The 10,302-nt window shown below is 42.0% G+C and overlaps 2 long non-coding RNA genes across 2 annotated transcripts; both read left to right on the top strand.

Annotated features, from left to right (window-relative positions):
• Nucleotides 1-114: 114 nt before the first annotated feature.
• Nucleotides 115-2,445, top strand: LOC108924685 (uncharacterized). Its single transcript, XR_001965324.2, has 4 exons — nucleotides 115-1,540; nucleotides 1,670-1,764; nucleotides 1,913-2,039; nucleotides 2,323-2,445. It is a non-coding gene; the product is annotated as an uncharacterized LOC108924685 (long non-coding RNA).
• Nucleotides 2,446-3,314: 869 nt separating this feature from the next.
• Nucleotides 3,315-5,407, top strand: LOC108924686 (uncharacterized). Its single transcript, XR_001965325.2, has 3 exons — nucleotides 3,315-3,401; nucleotides 4,387-4,488; nucleotides 4,907-5,407. It is a non-coding gene; the product is annotated as an uncharacterized LOC108924686 (long non-coding RNA).
• The last annotated feature ends 4,895 nt before the right edge of the window (nucleotides 5,408-10,302 follow it).

Here is a 10,302-nt window from a genome sequence, read left to right on the forward strand (position 1 = left end):
CTTAAACATCTGTATACATAACGCAAAACGCAAGTTCATAAGTAATAACAGTTATAAATGCAAAAAGTCACAAGACACTCATCATTATTAATACTTCGCTAACAACAATGCATATCGGACCACAAAGAAAATAGTTCTTGTATGAAAATATCTATTTAAAGGACGTTTATTGAGGTTGATTAATGATTGACGTGTCAGCTTACCGGAAGAGGCGGAGCTAAACCAGGAAGAACGCCTGGTCGGCCAACCAGTACAAGTTGTGCGGCACTTTCATAAATAGAAGCTGTACCGTCTTTTTTCACTTCGTTAGAAATATGTTGTTCGTTTCCCCTGATTTTCACAAACTAGTGAAGTTCGTTTGAAACACCCGGTTTTTGTTTCTGGTTAATTTTTGCTGTTGCGGCTCCTGAATGAAACACCTGGTTATGTTCTCATTTAATTAGTTAGTTTGTCGTTGTTGCGACTCGACTCGGCTGCCTCGCAGTTTGGACTGACGATGTGCAAATGTTTGTAACAGTTTTTGTTTTGGTGATTATTATAGTCTCACTGAGGTTTTAGCCTCACTTCTTACCAGTGATATTACTGGAATATTTGGCTCATAAAAATAACTAAGTTAACATCGCACGCACTGTGTGTCTCTTACTTGAGGAGGCCTGTCCTAGATACCCTACTTACACATCCACCATGGCATGCATCAGTGGAACACACTCTCTCTGTCACTCACACGCTATGGATGAACCTGGACCAGGGTTACAAGAGTAGTCAGCTACGAAACCGGAAGTGCTCTTTAAATATCTCATATTAAGTTATGAATATTTATTAAATTTTGCACACTCGCCACATGGAGGGGCAGAGGGGGGAAGATCAGCGAGGTTGGAGCTACACTGTAAATAGGGAATTAATGCTGATGTTGTAAATCCCCCACATTCTATAAGGTTCAAAAAGGATTTTTTCATATACAGTATTTAAAGTCAGTGGGACACAACTTGTGAGGCACTGTGTAAATCACCGCGGTGAATGAGGTGTGTGGGCTGATTAAACGTGGTATCCATTGTAAGTCGCTTGAAAAGTGTCTGCTAATTGAAACTTGCAGGATGTGACAACCATTAGCGGCAGTGAATCTGAGGATTACAGCCTGAAGTGGGAGCTGCTGATGGGTATCTTTGAGATGGGGTCGGAGAAGCCCTCCCCCATCCAGGTCGGTGCTGCTGTCTCGAAACGGTTTACTGCAGCCTCTTGTCTTAAAACGGATACTGTTCAAGTGCCATCACTTGTGCCCCTCTGACCCAGTGTTGGAACCGATTCCTTCATGACTGGAGCTAAATCCTACATACCCTGTCGATCCCCCCCCCCTTCATGGTGCAATTTTCTGACTGCGGCTCTGTTGGGGACCACTTTTCCTGTTGTTCACATGAGCTGAACATGTTTGTTATGTAACGCCTGGGTTATTTTCAAAATACAGTTGTATTTTCTTTGGTTTCCTTCCTTTTGCTTTCCAACAGCTGTAGTCATTGTGCCAACCGGAGAACTGGCCCTTCAGGTGAGTCAGATCTGCATCCAGCTCAGCAAATACATAGTCAGCGTAAAGGTTATGGCTGCGAAAGGGGGGGGGATCATTAACGTTGTAGAAGTCCAACGAAATGATTGCTTTGTTCCTCTCACGCTTCAGTGCACGTCCTCATCGCCGTGCCTGGAAAGATACTGGATCTCATCAAGAAGGGAGTGGCCAAAGCTGACCAAGTGAAGATGATTGTATTCGATGAGGTGATTAAGATCTCTGTGCATAGCAGCTGCTGTTTCGAGCTTATCGGTATTATGTGCTTAGTAAATGTAGCCAAAAATTTAAATTATGGCCATTTTAGTTAATTGTATAAGAGACTACTAAACACGGTATTTTTTGCTCTCTCTCCAGACAGGCACATACGCTGTTGTTGCAGGATTTAGTGCAGATGGTACAGGAAATCCTCAGCACCTTACCCACTGACAGGCAGATCATGCTTTACTCTGCCACCTTCCCACTCAGCGTGCAGAAGTTCTCGGTAAGTGGTTTTGTGACCCAAAATGGTCAGTCCACTGTTAAAGCGTGTCCCTCTAGGACGGGCTTAGATTGTCTTGCATGATCAATTACTGGAAATGGATAGATGAGAAAATGTCCAGTGGTGCATTTCACAAACAGCTGTTGGAAAAGGCTGGAAGTTGACAAATAAGATTATAGATGTTCTATTGCTGGTTGAATTGGGGGATGTATTCCAGCGGTTGTGGCAGGTGTGATGGACTTGTGTGTCTGCTTGTTTGAACGAGTCCCAGTGATCTTTCCGGTAGAGCGCTCATCTGCAGAAGCCCTTTCAAGTGAGCCTGATGGAGGACCTCCCACTGAAGGGCTTTACATAGTGCTATGCCTATGTGATTGAGAGGCAGAAGGTCCACTGTCTTAACAATCTCCTCTCCAGGGTGAGTCTGCAGCATGGCAGTAGTGCTTGAACTCTGAAAACACATCTTTTGTGAACCCACTTGTCTCCTCATCTATGAACTGTTGCGTAAACTGTCATCACACAGTTAGTTACAATCACCTCTGTTTCCGGTCAGCTGTGTTTGCAGTGACTGGTGTAGTTTACACTAGTAAAAATGGTGATGCTGGACAATCGACAGTCATGTGTCTATATGTAAAGATCTATGATGTGAAATGTAGTTTTGTTTACTCTTGAGTTAGACGTCACTTTGGAGAAAAGCATCTGCTGGATGAATAGATGTGAACGTAGGAGGTGGCCAGAAATCCTCCACAGCGATGTGGCAACTAGATAAAGTTACAAGAAGCGTTTAGCTACAGTCATTGCAGATAAAAGTGTTGCAAACGGTTATTAATTGAAGGGGCAATCACTGTTTTTTCACACCTTTGACTGCACATTTTGTTGTCTTCCAAACCGAGGAAATTACATAATAGCGTTACTTTTCTTTCTCGGGTCCTGTTCGTGTAGTAGAACTGAGACAAAGATGGGTTGAAATTTAATGTGGAAAAGATGCCAAAACAGATGGCTGCAATGGGGGGAGAACATAATGCTGTGGAAAAATTTTTTATTTTTTTTTTTCCTGTATTTTGTTTGTGAATTAAAGAATTGAAAACACTGACAAGGTTTCCTTTGCACAGCAGTTTTAAAAACATGCATGCTTGATTGGGTAATGTACAGTAAGGGCTATGAAGGGCTCTGGGGGATGTGATGTGTAACCAATGTTGTGTGCGCTGTAGCAGAACAGCTCACCAATTGAACCTTTGTTTTGTCATCCCAGCTGCAGATTAACCAGTCTATGATCTTCCGATCTTGTCCCAGCATGTGGAGCTGCTAGTCAGGAAGATCTCCCAGCTTGGATGCTAATGCTTCTATATTCATGCTAAGATGAAACAGGTCAGGCCCCGGGGTGTGTACGCGCTGACAGAGAAATAGTCTTCTTTTTTCCATGGATAATAAAGTAATGGGTGTTGTTTTAAATACTTATTTGGTAAATCCTTGGTAGTCTAGGTCAAGTGCTGTTTTGTATAGTACAGCTGTAGCTTCAGTAATGATCGACTGATTCTTAGGTGGAGAATTCATGTCATGGGTATTGTAAAGGTACAATTTTTTTTTTTTTTTCCCTCTCTTTCTTGAAATTGAGATGTTGAGTATGAATGTTTATGGCTTTTCTCTTCAGTAAAGGTAGCACGTACCTACTGCATATTGCGTTGTAGCCTTAGATGTAATTTATTTTGTCCAAAAAACCAGCTATAGATGGGTTTGAGCCTGTAAAATTATAGCTAAGCCTTGAGTCAACAGGTAAATTGAGCATAAGGAGTTGAGCTCCAGCAACATCCAGTATCGAGTATATAGGAGATCAGCAGCACCAGAGTTGAAACCCTTGATCATCTGCCTTCTTCTTATAAGTGGAAAGGAAGAATGAATTTAAACCCTGCAGTCTGTCTAGTGATGCCTTTAAAACTTTCAGCTAACAGCTATTTTTCATGAACTTGGTTTTTCAGTCAAGCTGTGAAAGGGTGTGCCATTCCAGGACAGTCAATTGCGAATAGAACGGAAGTGTTTTAGAGGCCTTGCTCACACCGATTTGTAGACATGTCTCCAGTTTGCTGGTCAAGTAATTTCTGCTTGTTCCTGGTTCACAGGAGCACAATAACCGCATGTTCCATGATTTCAGAAATGGCCTGTGCAGGAATCTTGTCTCTACTTCTGAATTTAAAATGTTCCTTAGTGTGCCGTTGTCAGCTGAAATAGCTGGAAATGTCTGTGTTCTCCCCATTGGTAGCTTTTTCGATACTCTGAATAGCTGTTTCCTGTGTTGATGTGATGGTTACCGGTGAGCCATAACCAACTGGACATGTCCTCTCTCATTTGTCTACAGACCTCTTCACTAGAGGAATTGACATCCAGGCTGTGAATGTTGTGATTAACTTGGATTTCCTCAAGCTGGCAGAAACATGCCTTCCCTGTATCGACAGATCTGGTGAGAAGCAGAGGCCCGCTGTGTTTGGCAGTACTGTTGGGACCCAGAGCTCATTTGTTTCTCAAAGTGTTTAGGTCTGGGAAAAACTTAACAGAAGTTCAGAAAGTTGGGGCCAGAGTGGTTTCATAAACATGACCTTGTCATTCTGGCCACATAGCTGAAATAGTCCTTCTGTGGGTGTCACGGCGATTATGTTGCAGTTGCCCTTTTCAGGGGAACTTTTTTTTCCTCTGCACAAATGATATCAAATGGGCTGTATGAATGCTCTCAGTCTAATTCCAACTTACTGTGGTCATAGTGCTGTAGAACAGCAACGTGTATGGACCCATATCGTGTTACACTTCTTTTACTGTAAGAGTTGCAGTTCTTAAAGAAAATGGCATAAGTGCAGGTGTGTTTTTTTTTTTTTTTAAAAAAGTGTGTGCTGAACACCGAAGGGCTTTGTGAAAACCTCCCTCGGCCAAACACGCTGCACGTTCTCTTCTCGGGCGATTCGGACGTTTGGGCCCGGCGATCAACCTGATAACCTATGATCATCGCTTCAACCTGAAGGCCATCGAGGAGAAGCTAGGAGCTGAGATCACACCCATCCCAAGTGCCATCGACAAGAACCTGTATGTGGTGGAGTACCACAGGCAGGATGCGGAGGAGGCGAAGCGGTGAACGGCTGTGCAGGTCAGGAGCCGACTACGGTCGAGGCTTCTGTGATACCCTCACTGCTTCAGGGAGCATAGTGCTGGCTTGCTGTGCCAGGTGTTTAATGGTGTGGCTCATAATTATTCGTCATAAGTACTGTAACAACTGTGACTACAAGTCATGTGCACATGACTGCACCTTGGTTGGATACTGCGATGACCAGACACTGTAGTGCATAACAGCATAATCGCTCTAATATGTTTTCTAGAATATAAAAAAAGGGGGGGGGGGACGACTTGATTATTTGGTGAAATGAAGCACAAGTTGTTAAAAGACTTAAATGGTGTTTCTCAAGCGTACACCTCCCAATACATAACATAAAAATGTAGTTGGAGTGCAGAGAAGGAATCGTCATATTCTTTGCAGCAGCCTCCTGCCGCTCTAAGATCGGTCATTTTCTTCTCTCATAGTGTGATAGTGGGTGAAATGAAGCACAGTTTTTCAGGTTTTTTTAATTAAAATTCGCTGAAACCTTTTATTAATCTTACATAAATAAAATGTTTAATTGTGAAAATGATTAAACAAGTCATATCTCTGGAACATTGAAATGACTAATCAATAACCAGACTTTCTACCCCAATTATTTGAGCTATGTGAGGGTGATCCATATATAAATCAAAGGCTGATTTGACGTGGTTTTCATTTTACTTTTACATGGCGGTGGTCCCTTGCGTGGGGAAAGACTGAAGGTTGAAACAGGTGTGGTGGATCGGTGACGGAAGTGTGGCGACAGAGAGGAGAGTTCACAGTTGTGAAAGTGTTTTTCTGAAATATTGAAGGTGTTTTATTGCAGTGTTGCTTGTATTAGATCTTTGTTGTGCTTTTCTTCCAGGTGCTCACAGAATTTCCACCCAGATCTTTCCTTCCAGCATCTGGTTCTCTGCCGTGTACGCGATGCTATCGGTCAGCTTTAAGCCAGTTGAAATCCATTGAACACTTAAACAGAAATATGGGAGGGTGTAATGGCAGGACTGTCTCTGCACCTTCAGGCTTCAGGAGAGCTGGAGTGTGTGCAGCTGGTAGCAGCGTGGGGGACAAGGTGTCAAACGCAAGAAATATTAATTATATTTTTCACGCTCATGTAGATTTTCCACCAAAATGCTAATTTTTCCACAGCATGAACTTTTAAATTTGTTGCAAAGTGCTATAGATGGGGGCAGCTAATACCATAGTGTTTAGAGCTGCTGCCTGTGGAACCAAAGATCACTGGTTAAAATCCCATCTCCAGTTGTAGTACCCTTGAGCAAAGTACTTACCCTAAATTGCTCCAGTAAAATTACCCAGCTGTATAAATGGGTAAATAATTGTAAGTAGCTAACATTGAAAGTGGGGGGCACGGTGGCGCAGTGGGTTGGACCTTTTCCTGATCTCCGGTGGGTCTGGGGTTCAAGTCCCGCTTGGGGTGCCTTGCGATGGACTGGCCTCCCGTCCTGGGTATGTCCCCTTCGGCTCCAGCTCCAGCTCCCCGCGATCCCGTATGGGACAAGCAGTTCAGACGTGTAACATTGAAAGTCACTTTGGAGAACAGCTTCAGCTAAATGCATAAATGTAGATGCAAACAGCAAAGTGTAGGAGGTGGAAGGGTCAGATTTTCCAGCTGTTGCATGATTGTTCATTAGTTCCTCTCTCAAGTGTGGGTCTTCAAAGTGGTTGTGAAATCTGTTAAGGTGCTTTTTTTTGTTATTGATCAGCACATTGAGGGGAACCTGGAAAAAAGTATTCACATGTATATGTATACAGGTATGCCCTGCTTTATGATGTTTCGGGCAGCAACAGACCACAATATTCAGCGGTGGTCCTATAAAAATATAACGGACTGAAAAATTCTGGTCGAAGAGCGACGTCGTAGCCGTCGTATGGGTCGTAACGCGATGCATCGCTCACATGTTTTAAGCGTGTATTGTAAACAAACCAACTGCGCTGCCAGACATATGAAAGTATATACGATTTATGTATAGTACATAATACATAACTGTTACTGGTTTATGTATTTACTGTACAGTAGTTTTTTATTTTAGAGTGTACTCGTCCTACTTAAAGTTCCGTAATGTAAGACAGTACTGTACACTCCATGGTGTTTGCTCAACGACGAAGTCGAACTGCGACTGATTTCTCAGAACATAACCCCGTTGTTACGTGGCGCATACCTGTATGTGTATATATCTTTTATAAAATAAATGGGTGAGCTAATATATTAATATTAATAACCTAATATAGTGGTTTCAGCTTCCATCTTTGGATCTGAAGGTTGCTGGTTCAAATCTCACCTAGTGCTGTACTATCGCTGAGCAAGGTACTTAGTCTGAATATTTCCTGTAAAATAGCACGGCTGCATAAATGGGTAAGTAATTGGAAGTGGCTTTGTGGAAAAGTGTCAGATAAATGCATGTACTGCACAGCTTGTATCTATACAGCTTGCACAGCTCTGATGGTGTTTACTGCAGTGCACTTGAAAGGTTTCATCTCTGCACCCTGAGAGCTTTTAAGTCTTTCTCCTGTTGGCGTTGCTTCAGCTGCACTCTGCGTTATGTAGTATCTGCCTTAGAAGTTGCCCCAAAGTGTGATAGATCTGTAAACGCAGTAGTTATTTTTGTGTGAATCCCATATTGGAAACATGCAGTGTGTACGAGCGGAGGGCTTTCAAACGCCACTTAACACCCCAGGAGGAGTGACCAGCATTCCTCAGTTTATTGGGGTGACTGGAGAAGTGAGCTGGGACTTTATTGCCCACGCCTTAAATATTGTTTTGTGCTGGACATGATTCATCATTCATACCTGTCACATTTAATCCTTCAGAAATGGTGAAAAAAAGAGTTTCTCCCAGGAGTTGAACCAAGAAATGAATAAACTCTTGGGTTGAATAGTGGCCCTGAATATGTTATTTCTCTCTTCTATCTCCATATCTGCTGTTGGTTTCTGTGGCTTTTTGAAGAAGGAATGGTGAATGTCAGCAGAAGAATCTTGGGCTCCTTAATTCATGACCTTCATGTGCTAAGGTTACAAAGAAAGCTAAAAATGCTATTAGTTTAGATTGTAATGCAGTGCTTATTGGGTATGTTCTCCAAGCAGTGGCGTACAAGAAGTTTAAAAAGTATTTTTTCAAACAAGATGGCCTTTTGGATTTGAAAATTCCACTGATAATTTCAGTTTCTTCATCTGAAATAATTTTTCTGCAAAGCAACTGGGTGTTGATCTCCTTACACTGGTTTACTTTTTTATACAGCTCAGTAATACTTTTTTACTGTATCAGTTCATGTTAGGTACTACAGGAGGAGCTGGAATTTGAACCTGGGTCTTTGAAGCACATGGTGCTGGATCTAACCACTATGCCACCTGCTGCCCTATTAAATAAAAAAAGGAGAAAAAGTATTTACTCATGTCACTGCCTTGCTCTGTTTGTTCAAAACAAGTATTATGTTCATAAGAATCACTAATCTCAGTTTACTAATTGATCAAACTTTCTGCTGTCTTACTATATAGGTCTCATATTTGTTTTATAACTAAATGTTAATGTATGGATTTCCTTGGAGCTAAAGAAAATTTGTAAGTGAAATTTAACTTGTATGTGAGATAAATGAGGAGGAAGAGGAAAAAATGACTTTTGAAATCCCTTTGGGATTGTCCTCTCTTGGGGTCTGGGGGTAGTGCCCTGGCTCTTTGGTAACCTAGATCTGGAAATGTCATGTTATGTTGAGGTTGGAAAGTCCCACTGCTCATTTCGCAGGAAGTCGAAGCCCTAAACTTTATGCAAATGAGACGCACAAGGATGGAGCCGCCATGGGCAGAAAAAGCGAGAGTGCGGCCGATTGTGCAGCGACTTCCTGTCGAGGCCACAGAAATTTGTGGAGGTGTCATTGGTGAAATGACTCACCGCTACAAGACGGAGTGGGCCAAGGAATCTAGTCGATGGTTTTGATTTTAATTTAATACACGTTCATTTCCCCACGCGAAATGTCAAGAGTGCGTAAACAATTCAAAATCAAGTAACTTTTGAAGTGGCTGTTGTTCCACACAAAGACATGAAGGTTGACAATAAAACGATCAAAATGCGGAGAATGTCAAGCGCGTGTTGTATTTTTCATTTTGCCAATGGATGCTGTAATGGTTTTATGTGTCATTTAAAACAGGCAGGGTGGGGCGTGTGAGCATGTTGGAAGTTAGTTAATGTGGACTTTATAAAATACAAAAGGGGACTCGAGATGCTCTTCATATGAATGAGCCTGCGATGAAGAGTATGATAACTATTTCTATTAAATACAGATCAGACAATTCAGAGCTTTTAAAGTTGACAAAACTTTTGTAGAATTTCATTAAACTTTATTGGGGGCCACTGCCTGCTGAGAAATAATGTGTGGTTTTGTGCAGTTTTATAGACTGAAGCGGACGGAATTTGCTGGAGTATGACGAGACATTTTCAGACCCTTTGAATGTGACCATTTACTGTGGTAAATACCACGATTTTGCAGTATTGTATTCCTGGTCTGCAGGAAATGCGTCCTGATGCACTTCACATCTCCGAAAAGCTGGGTGCTGCTTCTAAATGGCACCAGTTATAGAGGATTCTGCACAGTGGAACTGCAGCTGTTCAGCTGGTAAAACCCTTATTCCATTTCCTCCGCAGCAGGACGTCTCTATTTTTACACTGACGATGGATTTTGTTCATACTTTTCTTTAAAAATGTGCTGGGCTGTACAGTCATTTTGTCAGATCGATAAATACATTTCTGTGCCCTCAGCAAAGGAATGAAAATTAATTTTAGGTGTCACTGCAGGCCTCCATAGCAGCAGGATAGATGAAGTAATTATGTGAACATGTAGATAAATAATATATAGTAGCATATAGAGGTTGAATGGCAGGGTTACAACACTCAGCTCAGTATAATTCACTATTTAATTGCATTATAATTGAAAAGCTAGTATTAAAATCGTTCCAGAATTTTCAGAGGGTTCCCTGTAGAGATGTGAAGATCTGTGGAAAAGTATTTGTTTCCAGTTTGTTTTTGCAGCATTCTGTTACGAGCAGCAGGGGGCACAGTGGTTAGAGCTGCTGTCTTTGAACTTGGGCTCAGATTCTCCCTTTTTCTGTAGGACGTGTGATCAGGCAATAAATGGGTACATC

Source organism: Scleropages formosus, chromosome 3 (assembly GCF_900964775.1).
Source record: "Scleropages formosus chromosome 3, fSclFor1.1, whole genome shotgun sequence".
Classification (NCBI taxonomy): Eukaryota; Metazoa; Chordata; class Actinopteri; order Osteoglossiformes; family Osteoglossidae; genus Scleropages; species Scleropages formosus.